General features: G+C 43.5%; 1 long non-coding RNA gene across 1 annotated transcript; it reads right to left on the bottom strand.

Annotated features, from left to right (window-relative positions):
• Positions 1-4,143: 4,143 nt before the first annotated feature.
• On the bottom strand, positions 4,144-27,417 carry LOC147003988 (uncharacterized). The gene is made up of 3 exons (XR_015047522.1): positions 27,392-27,417; positions 8,404-8,453; positions 4,144-5,036 (listed from the first exon to the last, which is right to left on the bottom strand). It is a non-coding gene; the product is annotated as an uncharacterized LOC147003988 (long non-coding RNA).
• Positions 27,418-27,770: the final 353 nt, after the last annotated feature.

Below are 27,770 nucleotides of genomic sequence, written 5' to 3'. Positions count from 1 at the left end.
GCTGGCCTTGGATTGTGTAGTCATATTTATTGTATTGTATCACCAGCTAGCCTCACGGGGCTTTCTGGCACTAAGGAGAGCCACAGTACTGCCATGATGCAGCCGCAACCTTAATTCTCCATGATGCTGCGTGTTTAGCAGAAGCCTTCCTGCGTCTCATGGCAGAAACCGTCTCACTTTTTAGCATCATAATAAGGGAGGGTCTGACCCCTCAGTCCACTGCTCAATAAACCTGGGGTCAACCTTGATTGCACCTTGAAATGGGGGCGGGGAGGGAATTTAGTTGAAGCCCCTCCAAGACAATTATTACTGTACCCCATTCATTCTCTTAAACTCAGTTATGACTCGAGGAACTCAAATGACAATCTGAACAGTTTAGGCTGTTGGTGCCAAGAGCACACACATATCTCCAGTCTCACCATGAGATTCTTTTTCTCCATTCCTGAGTCTGGAGAAAGTCTGGAATGAAAAGATTTGGCTTCTTAGATGAAACTTGAAGATAAATGCCCACCATTTCCTGTCCTGTTTTGTTCTCAAGTGTCAGGTGTGTGTGTGTGTGTGGGGGGGTGTCTGTAACCCTGTAGTCTCTGGGCAATGCCAGGGTGACCTCAGCCTCTTCAAAGAACCTTTCTCATGAGTGAACAATGGAACCAGCTGGGTCCTTAGGTACCAGCTAAGCTTGTCCTGCTAAGAAATCACAATGAAGCCCAAAGTTTTCTAACCTTTAGGACTTGTTTCTTCCTTGTGTTCCTGGGCAACTATAAGGTCCTCCAGTATCTTCCCTCAGGTAACACACCCAGGAGGGGTCCTGAATGGCCCTGGTGTTAACTCAGGCCTGGGTCAGTCATCCATATCTTCCTTCCCACACCTAATCCTATGTATATTTTAGGCATGTTTTCTCTGTGTACAAACTCAGGCTGCCTCCTGATGTTGAAGCTCATTTCTTAATTCCTGGAATTTCTCATTCTGGATTTCTGGGTCTTCCTCCCCCCCACAACCCTCCACCTCAGTGTGATCTTACATACCTGTCCTGTAAGTGTCCAACCATCTCAGAGCTCTCTTCTATTGTTCTTGTTAATCTGGTACCTGCCACTCAAACAGGCTGAACCATAAGAGCCTCCTGAGCTTCCATGTCCCCAGGTTCTCACTGCAGTGAGTCCTTGCTGTCCCTACTTACCTGCTGTGCAGACCACATTGGCTCTCATAGCTCCCTCTGATCTGGTAATAACCATGATCTCGTTCACCGCATCATGGCTTATTGCCATGGGGTCCACGTACAGCTTCTTTCCTTTCTGATCTGCTAGCTCGGCCTTAGAGGCTCCTGGCTTTTCTCTCTGTACAGTCTTTCCTCCCTAGAGTTTAATCAGTATGTCTTTTATTTACTGTTTTTTGCCTTTCCTTTCTCTTTTCTGTAGCCAGTGCTCTGACAGAAAAGACTGACTCTTGTTTCTTAAGCTGATTCAATTCTCCCTTGATTCACCAAGTAAACCTAATTTTCAGAGGCCGCATGTACCTGCTAGTCTTTTTAATTCCTTTCTAAGATTCTGGGTTTAAAACAAATTACATGGACTTGACAATGCCCCTCCTCCAATTTGGTCCTAAGTCTTATTTCTGCTGTGGTAACCATCCTTCTCCTGGCAGCCTTTCAGTTTCTCTGGTTTTACTCACTTGATAGAACCTGCCACTGCTGTGGTAGAGTTCACTGCTCAGAACCCCCAAGCCTGCCCTGGTGGTGGTGGCTTTGCACAGCTGACTCTAGTTTCTCAGAACCAACTTTCCACAGCTCACAGTCTAGTTCCTAAAGGTCAAAAATAGAGGAACAATTTAAGATGCTGCTCTAATGCTTCATATGGTGCCCAACATGGGAGGTTTGCACTCTTGGAGAATAGTCCAGCTCTTCATCTTGTCCCCAGCAGAGCCATAGAAAAGACATTCTTCAAAGATAGTAAACAGGTCCTTGATGCAAAAATTTATCCCATATACCTGTATCTAAAATACTATAACTTTGTTTGGGGGTGAGCTTCGTTTCCCAGGGATTTAATACCTGTTTGGCAGAGCTCACTATATCCACAACCATGTCTGGCTACTGTTCTATCCCTGGCCAAAGGCCCACAGGTACTCTAGCCTGCTGCTATAGCTACTGTATGTGCTTAGGATCTCAAATAGTCCTTGACTTGCAGTAGTGTTACAAGACCAGCATAAGTTGAAAATATCCCAAGAAATGCATGAATACACATGACTTATGGAACACAATAGCTCAGTATAGCTTATCTTAAATGTGATCAGAACTCTTATATTGACCTACAGTAGGGAGAATTGTATACTATGAAGTTTAGTCAAATTATGTTGCTTGTAATTTATTGAAGTGTGTGAGTATGTGCTGAAAGGTTTAGGCAGAATGGCTGTGAGGACACACAACTGCATCATCAGAAAATTGAAAAAAAATGTGAGTTGAAATATTATAAATGGGGATCCATGAGTGTTTGTTACAAGGTCGACTCCATATGCTGGGTTCTAGGCTGCCAGTCACAGCACTTTCAGCTTTTCACTTTGACTGAGATCATACACAAGAAACAAACTCACCAGAGCCAATGAGACTAGCCAGCCTGGCATGGCCAGCCCCTTCCAGATCATGGGTATGCCACCCTGTGTTTGATGTGGTAAACGGAGAGCAGGGTTTTCTCACTGGGCAGCTGCAGAGTGCAAGCACAAAGAAGTTTCCCAAGCATTGAGTGCTGGCCGTTCCCCAAGTTAGACTGGAATTGCTCCCACTGAACAAGAACCGTGCCACTGAGCTTCTGAGCTTCAACATCCCGTGCCGCTGTAGTCATGGGAAATGGAGATGGAAATGAACCCATCCTCATAAATGAAGATATGGTCCAAATCATGCCCCTCCTTGGCCACTGTGAGTACCTGTTCTTCACCAAGGACAGCTTAGCTTGGTCTTGACTGCTTCACATTAAAGGAAGCTTATTAAGGTACCAAATACAGAACTACCCCACTTCCACTTCACTCCATCAAAGTGAGTGGGATTTCCCACTCCTGGCACTGTCTCTCTGTCACCTGACAGCTTAGCTTGGTCTTGACTGCTTCACATTAAAGGAAGCTTATTAAGGTACCAAATACAGAACTACCCCACTTCCACTTCACTCCATCAAAGTGAGTGGGATTTCCCACTCCTGGCACTGTCTCTCTGTCACCTGACAGCTCTACTTCCATGGTAAGCCCCTTCTTCCCCTTCTCTTTGGGATCCACTGAAATTCCCCATCATGCCTTTCTTTTTCTTTTTGAAAATACTCAATGAACTTAACTTGTTCAGTCTTGGGAACACATCCTCAGTATCCTTTTGCTGGAAGCTGTCTTAATCTGCTTCCTATTACTGGGACAAACACCATGACCAAAAGCAAATTGGAGAGGAAAGGGTTTATTTCATCTTACAAGTAATGGTCCATCATGGAGGGAAGCTAAGGCAAGAACTGAAGGAACCTGGGGGAAGATGGGATACTGACCTGCTTCGAGGTTCTTGTTCAGCTACTTTGGATATATAGTCCAAACCCACCTGCCCAGGCATAGCACTACACACAGTGGGCCGGACCCTCTTACATCAGTTGTTAATCAGTAAAATGCCTTCCAAGACATGCTCACAGGCCAAACTGATGGTGGAATTATTCAGTTGAAGTGCCCTCTTCCCAGGTGACACTAACTTTTTGTCAAATTGACAGCTGAAGCTAAGTACAACCAGAGGCTGTTGGCACTGAAGCTAAGTACAACCAGAGGCTGTTGGCACTGAAGCTAAGTACAACCAGAGGCTGTTGGCACTGGAGATAGTTTATAGATCATTCACCAGTGTGGACAGACAGAGGAAAGGGGTAAGATGCTGGGAGAGAAAGAAAGGTTTGTGCAGGAGAATCAGGTGCCATGCTCTGACTCTCCTCCAGTTATCCTGTCTTCTGTATGAACCAGGCAAGGGTCTAGGCTTGAGGCAAACCCAGTGTAAGTATTGGGTGGGGGCAGGTCAGAAAGTAAATGAGTGACTGATGGTGTCCTGGTCCACGTGGAGTCCTCCAAGACTGACAGCTCCACCTGTGCCATTGTAGGCAGATGACAGGTCACTGAGGCAGAATCTTCAAGGATGTTAAGGACAGCTCAAAGCAAAGGCCTTCTGTGTGGTGCCAACAAAGATGGAGGAGGTGGACACACCCATTTCTGGGTAGAAATTTGACTGCAGCTACAGAGTTTTGCAGGGTAGCTGAGTCAACCCAGGAGGTAGGAGATGGTAGCAGGAGAGAAAATCTAGTCCCTGGTGGAATGTGTGGATGAACTAACCCCAAAGCCCCTTGTAATAGACAGAGAGAAAGCACAGAGGGGCAAATGAAGCCCAAACTTCTTTCTTTCTTTCTTTCTTTCTTTCTTTCTTTCTTTCTTTCTTTCTTTCTTTCTTTCTATCTATCTATCTATCTATCTATCTATCTATCTATCTATCTATCATCTATCATCTCTGCATACACACCTGTAAGTGCTATAGTGGATTAGATCATCTCCCAAAAGCCTATGTGTCAAAAGCTTGGTTTCTAGCTTCTCATTATTGGAAGACAGCAGGAGCTTTTATGAGTGTGGTTTAGTGTGAGGTTTCTGTCTCAGGGGCTTGCCCCCAGAGGGGACTGTGTTGCAGGCTCTCAACTTCTTCTCTCTTCTTCACTGCCATGCGGTTGGCAGTTTCTGCTGCCACATATAGTCATGATAGATTTGCCTGACCACAGCTCTCCAAGCAACAGCCAGCAGACTATGGACAGGAGCCTCCAAACTATGAGCACAAATGAGCTCCATCCCCTACAAGTTTGGCCACAGTGCTGGAAAGCCGAGGGGTGCTATGTGCCAACTGTGGCTGCATACATATTTCTCCTGTCAAAGTGGCTGCCAAGTCTCACACGAGCCCAGCACACTGGATGAACGCAGAGGTGAGGCCTTCCTTCTTGATTGGAGTCGCACACCCAGGATGAGCACACAAAGCTGATAGGTGAACATAGGTTTGAGAACTGGAGGAGAAGGAAGAGGAGAAAGAAGAGGGGGAGGGAGAGGAGGGAGAGAATGTTTTCTGTTGGGAATTTGTACTTGAGGGGAGGAAAGGAAAGAGTTAATAAAATAACATAGGCAGTGTGGGTCTGGAGAGATGGTCCTTCCTTTAAAATATCTGATTTAAATTTTACTTTACTTTATTTTTTAAATTAAAAAATTTCACAATTTTTAAATGTTTTATGTGTGTGGGTGTTTTGCCCTCATGTTCGTCATCTGGGCACCATGTATGTGGGGATGAGTGGTACCTGTGTGGGTGCCAGAAATTGAACCTGCTTCCTCTAGAAGAGCAGCAAGTGCTCTTAACTGCTGAGCCACCTCTCCAGTCCCTAAAATGTCTGTTTAAAACATAAATATCACAACAATTCAGACACAATGAACAATTTTCAGTCTGAATTTATCAGCAGCAGCAGCATGAAGGTCCTTCCAGCAGCAAGGAGCCGCCTGACTGATGGAGGCTGGGGTGGGGTGGGTTGGGGATGGGGTAGAGTGGGGAGGAGTCAGGAGGATGCCTTTGCAGATGTCTTCTGGTAAACTCATCTTCCTTTGTGTGGAACAGCACCTGCTTAAGGCAGTGTGCTTTTCCCACCCAGACTCTGGAAATGGGCTTATACTGTTCACATTGTTTGCTAAGTTAAACATTTACCGTAATCATTAAATTGTAAAACCTTGTCTAAACTTTCCATCTAAGTAGTACAAAACATTAAGATTGGAAGAAGTAATACCAGTCCTCCCAGTCTGATCCCATCTCTAAACATGTAGCTGTTGCTCTTGGTAATTATCTTTTAAATGTTATGCTTACACTCATACAATTTCTTAATTTGTCACTCTGAGACATACCTAATGCATTTCTGTTATAGAAGATGAACAGTTAGACTTTTTCATTTCCAAACCCCTCTACCACCTCTCTTCCCATTCTACAAATATAACTATGATTTTTTGGTAAAATAAATTGAATGTTCACTTTCTTATGAAAAGTGCGAAATCACTTCGTGAGCTGTTTGTAGATGAACCACAGCCTGTGCTATGACTGCGTTTCCCTTCCTGCACAGGGTTCTTTTCTTTGCTTGCCATTCTATCATGTTATAAAACAGAATTGAAAGCCACCTTGCAACCCTCAGGCTCCCCATAACACACCAGGCACCTCAGTCAGCTGGAGCTCTCAGAAGCCTCTGCAGGATGAAGGATCTCTCAGGCTGCTTTAAATCTGGAGCCAGTATCTCATTCATCTTCTCCTTCCCCCACTAAATGAACCGTCTTAATTCTTTTTTGAGATTTATTTATTTGTGTGTGTGCATGTGCATGCATGCATGCGTGCATGTGCAGGCACCCATAGAGACTAGAAGAGGATGTTAGATTTGGAGCTAGACTTTGGTAGGTTCTGAGTCACCTAATGTGGGTGCTGGGATTTGAACTTGGGTCATTTGGAGGCTCAGCAGGTGCTTTTAACTGCTGAGCCGTCTCTCCAACCACATGTCAATCTTTACATCTTTTAACCCTCTTCTGTTTGGAGTGGAGGATATATTTTATTATATTTCTAGTTCCCAAACCAATATTTAATGCTTGCTATTTGGGAGAATCTTTATGTGATCACTAATGTATTCACCCATGATGACCTCTGGCCTTATGGAATGGATGTGGTGAAGAGATGTGAGTCAGATTTCCGAGATCTTCCCTCTGTGTGCTTTTTTAGTTTTCTTCCTCTGACATATATATGGATGGCTGGACCCCTGACAGGCATGGAGTGAGGATGCAGATACCAATGGTAGCAATCAGAAAGAATGACGTACATGCCCAAAGGCTTCTTGGAGTTACATAGTGATTCTGTTCTGTTCTCTAGACTTTCACATGAGAAGAGAAGAGGAAAGGGAAAGATGGGGGAGATGTAGAGGCCTTGAGAGAGATCTCAGTGCATTTAATTGGCTCTGTACTTACAGACTTCCTACTGATAAAACTGCTTGCCAAGAAAGAAAACATGATGGTAGCATACAGAAGACACTGCATGTCTGAAATGTTTCTTTTTCCCACAGGAAGGCTGACTCGCAGCTTGAACAAAAAGCAGTTTAGAAATCACTTTCTGCCAGCCTTCTGCAGGCATGGTGTGCTGACTACAGTTGTGTCATCTGAGGGAAGGGAATGTCAATCAAGAAAAATGCCACCAGAAGATCGGCCTTTAGGCAAGCCTGTAGAACATTTTCTTAATTAGTGGTTAATGTGGAAGAACCCAGCCCACTATGGGCCATATCTGAGCTGATGTCCTGAGTTCTATCAAAAACAAAGCAAAGCAAAGCAAAGCAAAGCAAAGCAAAGCAAAGCAAAGCAAAGCAAAGCAAAGCAAAGCAAAGCAAAGCAAAGCAAAGCAATCCAAACCAAACCAAACCAAACCAAACCAAACCAAACAGGCTGAGCAAGCCACAAGGAGCAAGCCAGTAAGCAGCACCCTTTCAAGGCTTCTGCAGCAGCTTCTGCTGCCTCCAGATTCCTGCTTGAGTTCCTGTCCTGACTTCCTTCATTATGGAATGGTGATTTGGAAGTGCAAGCTAAATAAACCCTTTCTCCCCAACTTGCTTTTGGTCAAGGTGATTCGTCACAGCATTAGCAACCCTGTCTTTAGTGTGTCTGTCCTTGAGGGTAGCCCAGGGCTTCTGAGTCTTGACTGGTCTCAGAGGCCTGCTCTTTCCTATTTGCGGTTCTGAAACCCACTAGGCTACAGGGACCCTTCACTGACATCCATGATGTTAAGTTCTTTCCTGTACTATTTATCAATTAGTGATTTCTTTGCATTGTCTACTTTCTCTTTTTGGATCATAAGTCAGATTTAGTCATGGATGGAAAAATCCTTCCTATACATTGCATTTTCTTTTCTGGATTTTGTGTCTATTTTTCTGAGATAAACATTTTTATTATTTTATTTGAAATAATATACAATAACATATTGTGCAAAATTAAAGTGTAGCATCATGGAGAAGTGTAAGGAACTGAATTTAGTTTTACAGCTGTGATTCCTAACTAAAAATAGCACTTCGTAACTGTCTTAGTTAGGATTTTACTGCTGTGAACAGACACCGTGACCAAGGCAACTCTTATAAGGAAAACATTTAATGGGGGCTGGATTACAGGTTCAGAGGTTCAGTCCTTTACATCAGGGCAGGAACATGGCAGCATCTAGGCAGGCACGGTGCAGGAGAAACTGAGAGTTCTACATCCTGATCTGAAGGCTGCTACAGAATACTGGCTTCCATGCAGCCAGGATGAGGGTCTTATTTCCCAAATCTACAGTGACACATCTACTCTGACAAGGCCACACCTACTCCAGGAACAGAGCCATACCTTTTAATAGTGCCGCTCCCTGGACTGAGCATAACAAACCATCACAGTAACTAAGAGAAAGCAGAAAATGTTATTTAAAGATGCATATGCCCTGTGTGTGTATATGTGTGTGTGTGCATGTATGTGTGTGTGCGTGCATGTGTGTGTGTTTGTGTGTGTGTGTGTGTGTGTGTGTTAATCAGATGACTGATTAACTATCTCTTTGGGAGACCCAGATACTCAATACTTATAGATCATTGCTTAAGCATAATTATTGTCATTGTTTTGATTAACTTGTAAACCTTTAGACCTATTGGGTCCAGTGTAATGGGGCATCACTTACTTTTCGCTGCTGTGAAAAAAAAACAATGACAAAAAAGCAAGCTAGGGAAGAAAAGGTTGATTTTACCTTCAGGTCCAGAGGGGATGGAGGCCTTCATGCTGAGGAAAACATGGTAGCAGATTGTGAGGCTAACCTGGCTGTCAGGAAGCAGATCACATTTCAACCCCAAGGAAGGAGGGAGGGAAGGAGGAAGGAAAGGAAGGAGGAAGAGAGAGAGAGAGAGAGAGAGAGAGAGAGAGAGAGAGAGAGAGAGAGAGAGAGAGAGGCAGGGCCAGCCTAAAAATACCTGCAGGGTTTACCTCCTCTTACAGCAAGGCTCCCAGAAGCCTTCCCAACAGCACCATCATCTGGGAGCTACATTTCCCATTACACAGACTGTAGGGGGCATTGCTCATTCAAACCACCATGGCTGGCTTGATACTGTTGCAATTAATGTGGCATTGCTATGTCCAGCATGCATTCCAGGGATAGACTGAACTGGGGTGATGAGGGAATGAAGAAATGACAGACAGACAGACAGACAGATAGACAGAGAGAGGGAGAAACTGGGGTCAGGTGGTCTTGTCTGTATGACAGAGAAACCTCAGTACCCTGAAATCTCGGTGTGTTTACTGTAGACAGTTGAACAGGAGGCGGGGTTATTATGCCACTGAACAAGGAGGCAGATACAGATAATCTTCATAGGAGCAGTTTCTGCAGTGGAGCAGACTTGTGGCTGTAAGCATCCATGGGAAGGAAGCTACGGTGGGCATTTTTCTGTAGCATTTTCAACATCTGCACGCAGACAGGAAGAAGGCTTTGTCATCCTTCTGAGCCTGGTTGGAGGATGAGATAGGGCTTTGCGGTTTTTCCATGGGTCTGAGGTCAGGGTCCTTGACACGGATGGCTCATGTCAACCACAGACATTTACCTAGGACTTCCTACACTGCAGGCTTCCTCCACTCCCCACACGGAATGATCAAATAAAGCCAACTAACACAGCCATCACCTTGCTCACCTATGATTCTTCTAAGACATTTGAGAGTTGCTGTTAGTTATTCTGAAATGCACATTACAGTTGACTATAGTTCTCAACTGTGGGATGGGGCTCAGAGCTCTTTGAATCTTGGTGCCCTGAGGTCAGGTACTCCCAGCAAGTCCGTCTCTGTGCCCAGCTTCTGGTAGCTTCTTCTCACAACTTGAGTTCCACTTTATTAGACCCCACCCCACCCCCAGTAAGTGAGATCTGTGTGTGTCACTTGCCCTTCTGTGTCTGGCTCATCTCCATTAAGCATATCTTTCATGTTCATCCATTTTGTTATGGTGACAGGTTTCCCTATTTTTAAGTGAACAGAGCAGTTCATCTCTTTATGTACACACTTAAATCCCTTCCTCCCTTCACTGGACAACTAAGCTTCTACATCTTTCCTGCTGTGAATATCGCTGCACCGAATACAAGTGTGCGGATCTCCCCTCAGCATCCTGACTTCATGTCCTTTGTGTACTCAGAACAGGGATCCCGTGCTTATCCTGTGTTCTTTTTTAAGTTTATGAGAGATCCGTTTTCAGCATCTTCCTGGTGTTCGTTAGCTTTCACCATTTGGGAAAGGACTAGTAGATACTTCATACAGACACATAGGGTGTGAGACTCTGCAAACTGGGGGTTGGAGCAATGGCCCAGATGACAGCTGTGCCAAGTACCTTTCTGGAAGTATAGCCGAATATCATTAATCGTGTCGGGTGGGCTCTCTATCATGGCATGCGTCTTAAGCTGGGCCAGTCATTGGTTGACCATTCCTTTAATCTCTGCTCCATCTTTACCCCTACACATCTTGTTGGCAGGAGAAATTGTGGGTCTAAGATTTTGTGCCTGGGCTGGTGTCCCAGTCCCTCCATTGGAAGTCTTTCCTGGCCACAGGAGGTGGCCATTTCAGGCTCCATATTCCTCACTGCTGGGAATCCCAGTCAGAGCCACCCTCATAGATTTCCAGGAGCCTCCATTATCCTAGGTTTCTAGATCATCCCAGAGATGGTTCCCCCTGCCCCCACCAGTGATTCCAGTTCTCCCTGCCCATACTCTCTCCAAAGTACAGGGTAACCATGCTACAATCGGCAGACCTGAGGAAGTTTAGTTACAAGGAAGGCTGGGCTTGAATCTCACTGAGAAGGAGAGATAGAGTGGACATTAGAGGTGAATGGAGGGAGGGAACGGAGTAGGAGAGGGGCTGGGGAGGGGAGCAGAAAGGACTTGGCTGATTTAACTTCTGAGATGTGATTTCATGACAAATGGGTTCAACCAAGAGTCCTTAGTTATTGAGACTAAGGCAAAACTGAAGAGTTTGGGGTATCATTATTCCCATGTAAACTCTGTTGGTCACTGGAACAGTTTCAGATTCCCAAAAGCACCCCAGAGATGTGAGCAGGATGCCCCACCTCCCAACCCCTGTACAACAGAGGCAGGAGGCAGCTGGAGTCATGTGGGCTGCAGGCTTAGTGAGTGCTTCAGAGGGAGAGAGGAAGGGAGAAACTGACTTGATTCAGGAAATGCAGGAGTGTCTGGAGAGTGAATGGACAAGATGGTAATCAGCACAGGGCTGGCTAATTGAGACAGCAGAGGAAGGGCAGCAGGCTGCTTTCCAGACCCAGTTTAACAGGAGAGGGAAGGGAGATCTAATAGGAAGCCATGGAGACTTTTAAAATAAGCAGATAACGGCTAGGAGGCAGGCCAACTCCATTCATTCACAGACAGCCTCATGGAGAAAGCAGATTAGATCCCAGGACATTCTTCACACTTGGGCTGACCACATCCAAAGACCTCCGCTCACCCTCTTTCTCTTGGCTCCTCTTAGGACCATTTCTGAAGGTTAAAAGGGTCTACAAGGCTAAAAAGGGGATGACATAACCTGGTGGTGCCAGACACATGGCTGCCTGCCACAGCCAGATGCCAACAGTAGAGGTTCAGAGCTGTCCAAGGCTGCCAAGCCCTTGGGGATCCGCATTATATAAGGTGGTGGCTGCCAACTACCTGTAAATGGAACTAAGCCAGGGTCAGAGTATCTGGGGCAGGTTTGCAAGAAACTTGCCTAAGCCTCTTTGCCGGGAGCTATTTCTCAGATGGAGAGGTTTAAAACATGGAAGGAAGCCACAGAAACAAAACTAATTTAGAACAGAAAAAAATAGCTTGCAAGGAAGTCTAGGTTTATGAAGATGGCTCAAACAAAGCAATTAGCTACTGAAAGACCAGAAGTCAAGATACTCAAGGTTGGTGTTGCATCTTCCTGGCAATCTTCTCACTTGATTGGCTTATTCTCAAAGGTGTTCATCTATCTGGTGACATCATCACTTCAGAAGTCAAAAATAACACAGCCTTTTTTCTTTTAATGCATAGTATGTTGTACATGTGTGCTGCATAGACAGGAGTGTGCCGAGGTATGAGCTTGCATGAGCACAGGTGAAGAGGGCCAGCGGAGGACATTGGCTGTGTCTGCCTTTGTTGCTCTTCATTCTAGTGCCTTGAGATGAGGGTTTCTCACGGAATCTGGAGGACACCGATTTGGCTAGGGTGACCAGCAAACTCTTGGGGTCTGCCTGTCTCTGGATACTCCCCACTACACCTTCCCCCATTCCCCCCGTGCTATCTATGGTTACAGGTACACACAGCTTTGCCCAGCCTTTAACATGTGTGTAGGGGATTTGAACTCCAGGCTTACTCTTACCCATTGAACCATTTCCCTAGCCCATTAGTTTTAAAGGGAGTCTATGGCTTATGATTCAAGGTTCACATATTTTGGAGACTACAAGGTAAGTCTAGCTGCCCCCCCCCCACCTTGCTTTCTCTGTTATTTTCCATCTCAAGTGGGTGTCTCACAATTTCTGGCTTTGGAACCAGCCTGGCTAGTAGTTACTCATGAAGGAGGCACATAAGACCATTTTCCTTCTTAATTCCCACAAGGGTGTCCATTTGTTCTCATGGGTTTGCTTAGCTATCTTATAATTCACATCATTGATCCGACGCTTTCTTTTATTGGGTTGGTTTTACTCGCACAGGTGTCACAAAGGATGTTGATGAACACACAGGTGCCCCTTTGTGATGTGGTAAGACACAGAGCCATGGGAGTCCATTTCTGTCTGAAAGCTTTATAGAGCCTTCAGGGGTGAACTTTTATTCCTCTTATGTGCTAGAAGTATTTTTATTGTCCTTATTAGCTTGTCTACTGAGAGCAGGAACCAATAATTGTCCAGTTCTTTTCTCCCAGGTTTCAGCTGCAGTGTCTATAATCTACAGTCCCTCGTTATTCCTGGCCAGACAGAATGCGGTGTCCTCACCATCCGTCCCTCTAGGGTTTCATAGCTATAAAAGAGATGCCAGGCCAATTTCTTTGCAGAAAAAAAATTTATAGGCATCACTTTCACATGTGATGTACAGTGTCTATTCCTTACTGATGGGCTTATCACACCCATTAAAATGTGTTCTGCTATGTGACATTTCTGGTGTGCTTCTGTTTACAAATTTAAATTTCTCAACTATAGTTGAGGGGAAAAGGACACATTAACCATATATACATCAGCATGAACTTGGAAAGTGTCACACTCTCAGAAAGTTGCATAATATTTCACCATTATCACCCACATCTTGAATTGTTTCATAGAAAAGGCCAATTGTTTTATGTCAATTCTTAATCTTGGATTTTTTAAATTGTCTTTTAGCTTATGATTTGAAGATCCTTATAGAAACATTTTGTAAGTTTTAAGCTACCATCTGAAGATTGGTTTATTCTAGTTTAATACATGGACAGCCTATTTACTTGACCTTTAGAGGTGGATTAGGAGGAAATATAAAAGGGCTTTCTCAGATGCCCATCAAAACCACACTCTAGCCAGCACTCAGGTGCTGTGCCAGAATTCAGAAAGCAGAGGCAGATGATATTTGTGAGTTTGAGGCTAGCTTGGTCTACATACCAAGTTCCAGGCCAGCCAGGGCTACAGAGGCAGATCCTGTCTCAAAAACAAAACAAAACAAAACAAACAAACAAACAAACAAAAACCCAGAACCAAAACAAAAAACCCTAAACCAACCAACCAACCAACTAACCAACCAACCAACCAACCAAAGCGACACCACTAAGCACAGCTAAATTGGTTCCCCTTGCTCCTGGGTGACAGATTCCTGTTTGGCAGTATCAGGGCACCTAGCCCCTGCTTCACTGGTAGTAGCAAGCACCTGCTCTATGAATTCCCCTGCTTTTGGAGTAGGTTTGTGAATCACTGAGCTCAGCCCTTTATACTGACTTACAGGTGTCTGTTGTACTTTCCGTGTCAGCCCCACCCTTGCCCCGTGGGCCCATTGCCTCAGTGACCACTAAACAGAACACACAACTCACTGTGGCTCTGCCCATGCTTTGCCTGTGAGACTCAACCTGCTTTTCAAAACCCTTTTTAAAAATTTTCTGTACTAAGTAACAAATTTCCTAATGACAAGTTCATGCATATTTCGTTTGCTCGAACATCCCTTCAGCACCCCCATCTCTCTGCCCCACTTCTGTATCCCTTTATTCCCCCAGATTTCCACTCCCCCCTTTTTTAGTATTTTTTATTAGATATTTTCTTTATTTACATTTCAAATGTCCCCTTTCCTAGTTTCTCCTCCGAAAATCCCCTCTCCCTTCTCCCTTCCCCCTCCCCCTTCCCCTCCTCCACAACCCACCCACTACTGTTTCCAGGTTCTGGCAATCCCCTATACTGGGGCATAGAACCTTCACAGGTCCAAGGACCTCTCTTCCCATTGATGTCCGACTACGCCATGCCCTGCTACATATGCAACTAGAGCCACAATCCCTCCATGTGTTTTCTTTGCTTGGTGTTTTACTCCCAGGGAGCTCTGGGGGTACTGGTTAGTTCATATTGTTGTTCCTCCTAGGGGTCTGCCAACCCCTTCAGCTCCTTGGGTACTGTCTCCAGCTCCTTCATTGGGGACCCTGTGCTCTGTCTGATAGATGGCTGTGAGCATCTACTTCTGTATTTGTCAAGCACTGGAAGAGCCTCTCAGGAGACAGCTTTATCAGCTAGCTCTGATAAAGCTAGCTCCTGTCAGCTAGCTCTTGTTGGCATCTGCAATAGTGTTTGGGTTTGGTGGTTGTTTATGGGGTGGATCTCAGGTGGGGCAGTCTCTGGATGGTCATTCCTTCAGTCTCTGCTCAGAACTTTGTCTCTGTAACTCCTTCTATGGGTATTTTGTTCCCCTTCTAAGAAGGATTGAAATATCCACACTTTGGTCTTCCTTCTTCTTGAGTTTCATGTGGTTTGTGAATTTTATCTTGGGTATTCTGAGCTTCTCGGCTAATATCCACTTATCAGTGAGTCCATATCATGTGTGTTCTTTTGTGATTGGGCTACCTCACTTAGGATGATATCCTCCAGATCCATCCATTTGTCTATGAATTTCATAAATTTATTGTTTTTATTAGCTGCGTAGTACTCCATTGTGTAAATGTACCACATTTTCTGTATCCATTCCTCTGTTGAGGGACATCTGGGGTCTTTCCAGCTTCTGGCTATTATAAATAAGCTAAACAAAGAATTCTCAACTAAGGAATACTGAATGGCTGAGAAGCACCTAAAAAATGTTCAACGTCCTTAATCATCAGGGAAATGAAAATCAAAACAACCCTGAGATTCCACCTCACACCAGTCAGAATGGCTAAGATAAAAAACTCAGATGCTGACAGCAGATGCTGGCGAGGATGTGGAGAAAGAGGAACACTCCTCCATTGCTGGTGGGATTGCAAGCTGTTACAACCACTCTGGAAATCAGTTTGTCAGTTCTTCAGAAAATTGGACATAGTACTACCAGAAGATCCAGCAATACTATTCCTGGGCATATATCCAGAAGATGCTCCAACTTGTAATAAGGACACATGCTCCACTGTGTTCATAGCATCCTTATTTATAATAGCCACTTCCTCTTTAGTTTCCCCTGTCTTCTATTGTGTTTCCTGTCTCTTCCCTAAGCCCCTCCCATCTCTTCTCTAAGCCCCTCCCTGAGGTTCTCAGGCCCTGACTCGATTTCTGTTCTTTAGTTTGTAGCATGCTTGAAGGAAAAGCAGAAAAGAGCTGTCAAAATGACTGAATGGCTTGGGTAAGTTTATTGCAACATGTTCTGATATCAGAAAAGGATGGCAAACCCCTTTCTTGCTGTATGGAATTTTAAATGAAGCGAGCAGTGATTGCCTCTACAGAAGAAATGCACTATGGACAAGGTAAGCTTAAAATAGCTTACACTTTTGATGAAAAAAAAACCTTTATTTGAAGTAATATTTTTCATGATGTTTGGTTTTTGTTTGTCTGTTTTGTTTTGTTTTTTTGACTCTTGATTAGAAACACTCAAGATAGGGGAGATTCCCAGGAGTCTATGGGGTTGACCCTAGCTGAGATTCCTACCATCGGGGAATATGGAGACTGAAATGGTTACCCTCTGTAGCCAGGTGGGACTTCCAGTGGAGGGAGGGGGACATCAATCCAAACACAAAAGCTTCAACCCAAAATTAGTCCTGCCTACAAGATGTGCAGGGATAAAGATGAAGCAGAGACTGGGGGAATGACCAACCAGTAGCTGCCCCAACTTGAGACCCATCCTAACCCTGACACTATTAATAGTACTCTGCCATGCTTGCACACGGGAGCCTACCATCACTGTCTCCTGAGAGGCTTCACCCAGCATTGGATGGAAACAGATGCAGAGACCATAGCCAAACATCAGGAGGAGCTCAGGGAGTCTTGTGAAAGAGTGGGGGGTTAGAACTGGTGGGAGAGGAAACATAGACCTACCCAATAGTGTGGTGGTACCCAAGGGGCCTTCCTCTTCTGAGGAGAAGGGGTAGTGTAAGTAGGGGTGAGAGGAAGGATGTGGAGGTGGGCCATCAGGATGTAAAGTCGGGGTTCCTTTACATTTACATCCATATTAAACTCTTTAACTTTGTCTAATAGTGAAATATTTTTAGAATTAATCTGCCCCTATATCTTGCTTTCCTTTGCATTTTCTCTTAGAATTAACAACCAATTTTTAAGTTGAATTCTTCTTTTGATATTTGGCTTTATGTTACTATAACAAAATGTCTGAGACATCAACTTAAAACGAAGAAGGCTTTTTTTGTTGTTGTTTAATTTTTAGTTTTTGTTTTTTGGGTTTTTTTTGGGCGGGTGAGGTGTCACAGAATTTTAATTTAGTTCTGTGTAGTTTGGTGTGCTGGGTAGTCTTTATGTCAACTTGACATGAGCTAGAGTCATTTGGGAAGACAGAACTTCAACTGAGAAAATGCCCTTAGCAGATTGGCTCAGGGGATCTTATACCTTCCTCTGACCTCCACATTCGTCTTCACCTGCATACACTCATGCACACAATATACACATAATTAATAATAAGTACATCTTTAAACATTAAATATTAGTGACACTCTCATTTATTTATTTTCAATGTAGGTGTGTCACATGCCAATATGTTTGCTCTAAAAGCTTTCACACTCACGTAATAAAAGAGTCTTATCAATTCCTGGACAAGCTGGAGTTCCAGCAGGGCTTTTCTGTGCGTTTGTGTTGTCAGATCAAGTGACGCTAAAGGCTCATCGCTAAGGCTTATTTTTCTTTATACCTTGACTTGACCCATTTGAGTATTTCTCTAATTATTAGTTTCTTTTAAGGAACGAGGGGAGGCAATGCAGAAGCCTCCTCTTTGTTCTGGAGGCCACGCATATCAGATGGCTCCTGGAGATCCTTCCCTGCCCCACACAGCCCACTTGCTGAGCACCCACAGTTATCACAACTGCTCATAAAGGCCCTATCAGAGGCCAGAGTAACAGCATACAGACCAGTCTCATTAATTTAAATCCTTGTGCATTTTCTTTTTATTGGTGACAGGATTATATGATATTTGAACTTTATTTTCTAGAGTGTGTGCATATTATAAATATGCATATACATAGATGTATGTGTGTATACATGTTCTCTCTCTTTCTCTCTGTGTATATTTGCTGTTTCTAGACATAGATATAAAAAGTACAGTTATAGAAAAAAGATTTTTTAAGAAATCAAAGCCAGGCCTGTCACATAGAGAGACACATAGAGAACTAGCAGACCCCATTTCACAAATACAACAGGGGTCAGCCCAGCTCACTGGTTGGTGGTGGCTGAGTAACAGGCTGGCTAGGGGTACAGAGTAGATTTCACAGCCACACCTGTCCATTTATTTGATTGATAATTGGCTCTCTGTTCTAGTGGGAGAAATAGTTTTTTTTTTAATCAAGTGTTTTTTTCCTATAATGATACATAAACCAGATGCACCCCCGGGGGAATAAGAGACACCAGAGAATAAACAACACAAAGAGACAACTAGATATCTTGTCATCTTACCTTAAAGAGATACCAGGTTCTTGATCAGGTCCCTACGACCCATAAGAGACCACACTGTTGGACTATATCATCAAAGCCTGACTTCCAAGCAAAATCATAATGAACGCCTGGTATCAGTGTCTAACTCAGAAACAACAACAACAACAACAACAACAACAACACACACACACACACACACACACACAGAAAGCAGAAACACTAGATAGAGTCAGTGAGACTGAGGATAGATTTGTGGCCCAGGACTCTTTCCAGAACCTGGCAGAAGCTTTCCTGGATATAAGGTTTCCATGCATGTGTGGCATCTGAGCAAGCTATGCAGACTAGGTGAGGCTGAATGACCCCCAGGGCACCTTGGCCAAACCTCTAAGATACTTTTCCTCTCTCTCTCTCTCTTTTTTTTTTATGATATTTTAAAATTCCCATGTTTGTGTAGCTGTTTCCTCTGAACCATTTATCCAGCAGGGAAGCTCCTTAGTCTCAGAAAATAAACAACAATAACTGCTTCAGGAAGTTCTTGAACCTGATTCACTTAGGCTCCTCTTTTCTCAGGCACATGTCACCTGAGAAGGCTTCCCAGAGACATCCCCAGGCCAGCCAACCTGCTTGGAAGAGACAGAGACCAGCTGAGCAGTCTGGAGATGCTCAGACCAACTGAATGGAAGGAGCGAACACTCTTCATCCCCCTGAGCTGCCTATAGGCTATTCAGTGTGTTCCAGGTTCCCAGATTTTTTGAGTTGTCACCTATGTTGGCTTTGCCAATGCAACTGTTTTTGAGTCATTTTTGCCCCTGTAAGTAACCCTTCAATCATAGTCTTAAAAGTAACTTCAATAAAACTCATTGGTTGACCCACTGGACTGTGGTGGTATCTTCACCTTAGTTTGTTGTTATATCCCTATCTATAGTGAGTAGACGTTTATTCCCTTCTTCCAAGGAGCAGCATCACATGTGCTATCCATAGCCATATAAACAGACAAAAAAAAAATACCAAATTGAATCACTTACCAGATTGTGTCATGACACTCTCAGAACAGTGATTTCCAGCCTGGACTGGGGTAGAAACCTGCTGTAGGAGATCTAGCAACATTTATGTGTATTGGTTGCTCTCAAATAAGTAAATATTAGTCCTCACATTAAGTGGACCAGCACTTAATAAGAATTTTTAAAATCCTGATCAATAAATTACAGTGCAGAAATATTCAATTCACAATACCTTTGTTAATCATTATGCACTGAGATGCTCCATTGATTGGATTTGGCAAGTTTAGGATATTCTGTGAACTTTGCTGTTGTATGAAAGCCCTTACAGACAAGCTGAGAGAGATTCACTGGGGTGGGGCTCTCATAAATCAACCGCTGTCTCACTGTTTTAATAAAGGCAAGGACAGCAACTTAATTTGTATTTTTAAAGAGTGGTTCTCCTAAAACCAATTTTGAGGGAAGAAGTTCCATAGGAATACAGGTGGGTTCCCGGAGAGAAAAGACGGCCATTACACTTAGTCTTTAGGGCTGATGATTTGTGTACATTTCAATCCCATGTTCCTGCCTTGTCTTGGGCAGGGCTGTAAATTGAAAATGTGGTCCCTTGAGCTCTGTAAATCAGTGGTTCTCAACCTGTGAGTTGCAACCTTTTCAGGGAGTTGAGTGACTCTATCACAGGGGTCAGACATCAGATATCCTGTATATCAGCTATTCATAACAGCAACAAAATTACAGTTATGAAGTAGCAACAAAAGTAATTTTATGGTTGGGATCAGCACAGCATGAGACACCATATTACAGTGTTGCAGCATCAGAGAGCTCGAGAGCCATTGCTTTGGGTTCAATCCAGATAGAAAACAAGGTTTTGTGATCAGGTTAACAGTAGGATAAGACTCTCAGTGTCATTTTGATTTGCATTTCCCTGATGACTAAGGATGTCGAGCATTTCTGTAAGTGTTTCTTGGCTATTCGAGATTCCTCTGTTGAGAATTCTCTGTTTAGCTCTGTACCCCATTTTAAAATTGGGTTATTTGGGTTGTTGGTGTCTCGTTTCTTGAGTTCTTTATCTATTTTGGATATTAGCCCTCTGTCAGATGTAGAACTGGTGGAGATCTTTTTCTAATGTGTAGGCTGCTGTTTTGTCCTATTGACAGTGTCTTTCGCCTTACAGAAACTTTCCAGTATCATGAGGTCCCATTTGTCAATTGTTGATCTTAGAGCCTGAGTCACTGGTGCTCTGTTCAGGGTGTTGTCTCCTGTACCAAGGTTCAAAGCTATGCCCCACTTTCTGTTCAGTTAGATTTAGTGTATCTGGCTTAAGTTGAGGCCTTTGATCTACTTGGGCTTGAGTTTTGTACAGGGTGATAGATATGGGTCTATTTGCATTCTTCTACATGCAGGCATCCAGTTAGACCAGCATCATTTGCTGAAGATGCTTTCTTTTTTCCATTATATAATTTTTTTCACTTCTTTGTAAAAAATCAAGTATCCATAGGTTTGTGGGTGTACTTCTGGGTCTTTGAGTTGATCCCATCAATCACTCTATCTGTCCCCATACCAGTAGCGCACAGCTTTTATTACTATTGCTCTGTAATACAGCCTGAGGTCAGGGATGGTGAAACTTTTGGAAGTTCTTTTCTTGTTCAGGGTTGTTTTAGCTTTTTTTGTTCTTTTAATGTCTTTTTCCCCTTTATCCACAGAATGGCTAAGACGAAAAACTTCAGTGACAGTTCATCCTGGTGAGGATGGTTCATGGGAAACACTCCCTCATTGATGGTGGGAGGGCAATTAATTTGGCAGTTTCTCAGAAAACTGGAAATAGTTTTACCCTGGGACCCAGCTATACCACCCCTGTGCATATACCCAAAAGATGCCCCATTATACCACAGGGACAGTTGTTCAACTATGTTCATAGCAGCTTCATTTGTAATAGCCAGAAACTGGAAACAACCTAGATGTCCTTCAACTGAAGAATGAATACAGAAAATGTAGGACATCTACACAGTGGAATTCTATTCAGCTATTAAAAACAATGACATCATGAATTTTTCAGGCAAATAGATGGAACTTGAGAATATCATCCTGATTGAGGTAATCCAGACCCCAAAGGACATGCATGACAGAAGCCTAGCATAACTGTCCTTTAGGAAGCTCTAGTCAGCAGCTGACTGAAACAGATGCAGACACCTACAGCCAAATATATAGGATGGAGCTTGGGGACTCTTATAGGAAGAATTGGGGGAAGAATAGAGGGCCCTGAAAGAGACAGGAACGCCATAGGAAGACTAACAGAGTCAACTAACTTGGGCCCTTAGGAGCTCTCAGAGACTGATCCACTAACCAAAGAACATACAAGGGCTGGATCTATGCATCCCCTGCACATATGTAGCAGATGAGCAGCTTGGTCTTCATGTGGGCCTTGAAGAATTGGACTGGGGGCTATCACAAAAGCTGCTGCTTATCTGGCAATATGTTCCCCTAACTGGGCTACTTTATCTGGCCTCAGTGGGAGAGGATGTGCCTAGCCCTGCAGAGACTTGATGTGCCAAAAGGGGATTATATGGGGAAGGGGGCACCACCCTCTTAGAGGAGAAGGGGAGGGTGATGGGAGGAGGGACTGTGTATTGGGGGGGGGGGGTAGGAGTAGGGGCAGAGATTGGAATGTAAAGTGAATTATAAAACAAACAGTAGGAGGAGACTTTCTTTAATGACCTGATAAAATGTCTCTGTCTCTCCTCAAGGAATATAATTAATTTGAAATTGAGACTTTAAGGAACTGGCATGGAAAACAGAAATGAACAGAAAAAAGCTCAGCAGCACTGACACCTTGAAAAGATTTGTGAAATTAATTGTGCCAAATAAATTGTAAGAGAGCACTACCAATCTCTCTGCTTTCTCCCACGGTGGAAATGAAAGCCCTCAGGGGACATCTGCAGAGAATAACACTTCCGAATAGTCTTGCTTTGACAGTTTGTTTTCACAGCTCTTCTAGGGAGTTATATACTGCTCTTTGTAATTTACTCTTGGACCTCAAAAGGCCTTCCCTGGCCTGTTATCCTAAGCTGCCTTGTAGCTCGGATTCATTTCCTCAGTTCTTTCTACAACCAGGCACCCATTCGTGATCACCCCGTGGTCCCTGGAAGATGTTCTTTCTGAAGTTCTGCCAGGCTCTCTCTGTAATCAATCCTCTAGGGCATGCTTCCTGAATCGTCCAAGTTTGAGGTGAATTCAGATGGATCTGAACTTCTGTGATGTAAGGGTGGAGGGGGCCAACCTTTTCTGACATCTTAATTCACTCATGATGTATCCAGGAGGGCAAAAAGGCTTATTATTTGGAGAAGGTTGAAATCCAGGAAAGCATATTTGAATTGTGGACAATTAGTTCAAATTAAACTGAGAAACGATTTAACATTTAAATGATTAAACATGTAAGTGTATGCATTTAGTATATTAATGTATGCATTTAGTATATTAATGTATGTTCATTAGCATCAGAACTAATGAAGCGGTTGATTGTCATGCAAAGGTTTCTTTTTTCTTTAAACTATTAGGAATTTTAATTTGCCTACCAGTTTTATGATGTTCTTGGCTTTCTTTGTCTATGTAAATCATTTGCATTTTAATTTGGGCCATATGATTTTATAGGCTTAATTTATCTCCCTCATTTCTATATTAATAGGATATTTTCATTAAGTATATAATTTAATCCAACTAGAAGTCTGTAAGAAAAGAAAAACATGCTTGCATTGTTTGGTCTTTGAAATCTAAATGCAGAAGTTGCCTTTGATTTCTTCTTTGTGCATGAGAGAGATGATGTGGCTTGGGGGAGGGGTTGCCTTTCTTTCTTCTTTAATAGAATCTAGATTCACAGAAACTTACAGGGTGGATTAATGTCTTCTCCCAACCTAAGGATTGCATGCAACTATAGTACAATGTCAGTGTGGGCAAATAGACATTGGTGTAGTCCGCAGAGCTCTTCTTGATGTCATTAGTTACGTATGTGTGTGTTGTGCATGTGTGCATATTTGTGTGCATGTAATGTGTAATTTGATCACATGTATAACTCCACATAACCATCACTGCAAGTCGAGAGTCTTGGCTGAATGTCATGACTAGGCACATTGATGTGAAGTATCACAAAACCTGCATTGTAACTCTAGCTCTGGAGGCCTTCATCTCCCCTCACTATAATTCCATTGTCCCATAAAGGCTGTGTGGATGTAGTCATGCAGAATGCATCCTTTTGAGACTGGAGTTCTTAGTTTCTTCTTCTAAAATGTATTCTAGTTGTTGCATGTAACAACAGCTTATTCCCTTTAACATTGACTAGGAGTTGTGATATAGCTGGCATAGCTAGCATATGTCAGGTAAACTGTAGTATAGGTATGTAGTATGCAGTTTACTTGACAATTCACCCATTCTGGACATTTGGTTAGTTTCCAGGTTTGCAAATATTATGAAAAAAGCTACTTTGCATTCACATACAAGTTTCTGGATGAAAAGTAACTTTGCACTTGCTGTGATACACTCATGGGGCTCCTGTCTGAGTTGCATAGTTTATTACTTACTCTTATCATTGCTGTGACAAGACCTGACGTAAGGGGATGGGGTTTATTTTGTCTCTGAGTTTAAAGGTAGAGCGACCTAGTGGTGGGGTGGTTCTCAGCTCTGCAGGCAGGAACATGAGGCTGTTTGCTCACACCTAGGCAGATCAAGGAGCAGAGACAGGATGGGAACAGAGCTGAAATAGAAACATCCAGACCTATCCCCACTAATCCTTCCTGCAAAGCCCCTCATAAAGGTTCCACCAACTCCCAAGCAGCAGCAGCAGCAGCAGCAGCAGCAGCAGCCAGGGACCAAATGTTCAAACAATATTTGTAGGATCATGAAAGGCAGCCTGGTGTCTGGTTGAGCTAAGGCTAGAAATCCCAGTGACCCTGAAGGGATGGTAGGCATTTTGCCTGTTCTTCTATAGATAGAAGCCTTCACACCAGGCTTCTATCACTAGCCTCAGCTCCCCATAGATTTCTGGCTTCAGTCATATAAGGGCAATGCCTCAAACCCCTCCACAAGTAGAGGATGTGGCCTATAGTCATGTAGACTCAAGACAGTTCTCCATTTTAATGAGGTACCTAAAGGCAAGGAGGACTTAGCCAATAAACTCTCCTTTCCAGACACACCTCCCTGCAAAACGTATTTAACTTCAGGCCTGGCCTGAGAAGTGGAGTACAGTTTTACACATCCACTTTCTGCCATGACAACAAATGCCTTAAAATCATGGACTGCCTCTTTTCATCGAGATTCACCATGGGGAGCCATGGAGAAGACTTTTGCTTACAGAGCCACCGCCTGATCTCCTGCCTGATCTCCTGTAGAAGACCTTTCTGTGCTCCCAGCCATGGCCGCCACCAAGCTCAAACCTGCCACCACTGTCAAGCTAAGGACTCTCCCCTAAGGACCAGCTGGAGCTTCCCCCTTTTCCCTCTTGGCCCCAGGCTAGATCCAGCCCACAAGCCCCCACTTCCATTCTCAGCTTTTCCTCAGCTTCCAGCAGCGCTTGGGTGCCTGAGAGCCTGAGAAACAGACAGCCCCAGCTTCCTTGCAGGCCTGGGGACCCAGAAACAAGCTCTGGCTGTTCCTACACCAAGAGCGGTATTCTGTGGCTTCCCTAGGAGCAGACAGACTCAAAAACCCATAATCCTACAAACATTTAAAGCAGAGTATATGGTAAGTCTAGTCTAAGTCTTGAGCGGGCAACTGCCGACTTTTGTTGACCGATGCAGATCTGCCTGCAAAGACCTGGAATTTGAGGACCTTAAAGAATGGGGTGGCTAATGCTGTAGACAACCTTACTTCAGTTTCAATGTACTTTTATACATAAATGTAACAAAGAAAGAAATGGTACAAGGAAGGTTATTTGAGTTCACAAAAACATGATCAGAAAAACATGTATACAAATGTCAGTAAGCACATACTAAATATTAACAGAGCAGCCCTTTCCCAGAACTTTCTCATGACAGATCAATTTAAGTACAATTACTGGGCATGTGCTATAGATTTTATCTGGGAAAGTACAAAGTCAAGGCAGAGGCCATATTCAGATTCAGGGCACATGGAGAACAGCACTCAGCATAGCCTTTCACCAGGTTGCAGTGCTTTAAACGAGATGGCCACCATTTTCTGGGGCATTTGAATACTTGGTCCTTTTTGGGTAGCTTTAGGAGGTGTGGCCCAATGGGAGGAAGTCCATCACTTGGAGATTTCAAATGCCACATGTCATTCCAAGTTTGTTGTCTCTCCTTCCTGTTTATGGTTCTAGATGTGAGCCCTCAGCTCTCAGCTCCCAGCTACAGCTGCCATGCCTGTCTGCTGCCACAATTCCCCACCATGATGGTGATGGACTCATCCTCTGTAACCATAAAGCCCAAATATTCTTCCTTCTCTAAGGTGCCAAGGTCATGCTGGTTTATCAAAACAATAGCCTCAAATGGAAAATACAGAACCCCTATGGTATAGCTAAGGCAGTTCTAAGATGGAGTTTATGTCTACAGGTCTTTACATTAAAACCTCACAGAGCATAGTGTAGTGGCTCAGCCTGTGGTCTTGTAGCTTATGTTTACATACGTTCCTTCTATTCCTGGTTTCATTGGGACTTTTATTAGGGAAGCTAAATTTTATCAAAAGTTTAATGATCTTAATCCCAATTGGGATTAATCAGGAGACTGAGGCAGGAAGATTGGCATTAGTTCAAGTTTAAGAATTGGAAAAAAACAATCCCAAAATTTACATAGAAGCAGGGAAGACTTCCAAACAGCAAACACGATCTGAGAAGAGAGAGCAAGCAGGAGGTCTCATAGTATCTGACTCCAAAGTAGAGCTATAGTAACAGACGTATCATTGAACTGTCATAAAAGCAGACATTGAGCAATGGAATGGAATGGAGGATCAAGAGAGCAACCCACAGTGATATGGCCACTTAATTTTTGACAAAGTATTCAAAAGATAAACTGGAGTAGGGGGAAGTCTCTTAGGAAGTGGTGATGGAGAAACTGGGTATCTACATCACAAGAATGATGCTAGACCCGCATCTCTAACACTGCATAAAATGAATTACGACATCAGCATAAGGCCTGGACCTTTGACAATGCTAATGGAGAACATAAGAAAACTACTTCAAGATACAGGTAAAGAACTGTAGAGGCAAGAACTTTCTGAAAATAGCACAAGAAATAATCCCATTAACTGACAAAGGGATTACATAAAAGTAACAACAAACCCCAAAACTTCTGCACAGCAAAATAATCCCCAGAGTGAGGAGATAATCCACATAAGGGAAGAAAAGATTCTAACTATGTCTAAGACAGGTTAACATTTAGAATATGTAAGAATGACATACATTAAATGTACATGCACAAAATTCTCTCTCTAGTCAATAGTCTAATGAATGGATAGTTTTCAATGGAAGAAAGACAAATGGCTAATACACACTTGGAAAAGAATTCAGCAATCTTCATGGTCAGGGAAATGGGAATTAAAACCACATTGATATTGCATCTCTCTCCTATCAGAATGGGCATCATGAAGAAGGCAAGAGAGAGCAGCTGCTGTTAAGGATGTTGGGAAAGAGAACCTTTGCTGTGGTAAGATAAGCTGATGCAACCCTGTGGGGATCAAGTTGGAGGCATCTGAAAATAGGATTCCTCTGTGACCTCGCTTGAATACCTCAAAGGACAAGTGTTACCACAGAGATTTGCACATCGGTCTGAATTGCTGCACTAGTCATGGAACCTAGGAAATACAGACCCAAAGCCATAGAGCAGAGTGACCAAGACTGGAGACAGTTAAAGGTGAGAGCTAGCATAAATTTTTCTTCCTTTAAACTATTTTCATCGGAGCAATAGAAAGTTGATGAGCACAGGATTGAGTCCCCAGAGCAGCTCAGTGTTGTAGCTCCAGCCCTTGGTACCACAGATGGGAAAGAGAGATGGCTTGGCCAGGCTGTCTGACTGAAACAGCAGTTCAAGTTGCTGCCTAAATTGGGTTTTATGCCTGGGATTTCCCCCAGTCCCCCATTCTGCCTTTGCTTCAGTTCTGGTCACAAAACCAACCTACATGGCACCATGGCCACTTCCAGAGACTTTTGTCAGCCTAGCCAGGAACCTTATGCCCTTTACACTGAATCCTCCTTCGTCCCTCTGAGCCACCACAGAGCCCAGCATCAAGTATTACCCAGAGGGAAACTACACTGCCCATGACATTTCTAATCTACGGTCCTTTTATAAGATGTCTTGACAAAAATGCTCACCTCATTTGGCAGCCGGTCCTTTCCTCATGGCATTAACTGAACAAGTGAGTTATTCACTGGCCCAAAGCCCAGCTTGGCTGTCAGGTGTGTGAAAGCTACAAACAGAAAATAATTCATTTTCCTCTCTAGGGAACAGAGAAAATGTTCCCCTCTTCCTCTGGATGAAAGTTACCAACCTCACTGTTGCTGGAGCTTAGAAACCCCGCTTTCAGGGCAAGGGGCACTTCCTGCCTTTTTATTTGTGGAACATTGGGAAGTATTAGGGTCTTTGTTGTACAACTTGGGTTTTGTGCTTCACGTAGCTTTGTGGATTTCACAATGCTTAAGAGAGACGGGGATGAAAGTTATGATCACAGTAGGTTTAACTACAGCAATAGTG

The sequence above is a fragment of the Mus caroli genome, unplaced genomic scaffold, assembly GCF_978045245.1.
Source record: "Mus caroli unplaced genomic scaffold, Mus_caroli_1 scaffold_7, whole genome shotgun sequence".
NCBI classification, from domain to species: Eukaryota; Metazoa; Chordata; class Mammalia; order Rodentia; family Muridae; genus Mus; species Mus caroli.
Note: the sequence above shows the minus strand (reverse complement) of the source record. Positions and strands in the feature narration are given on the sequence as shown.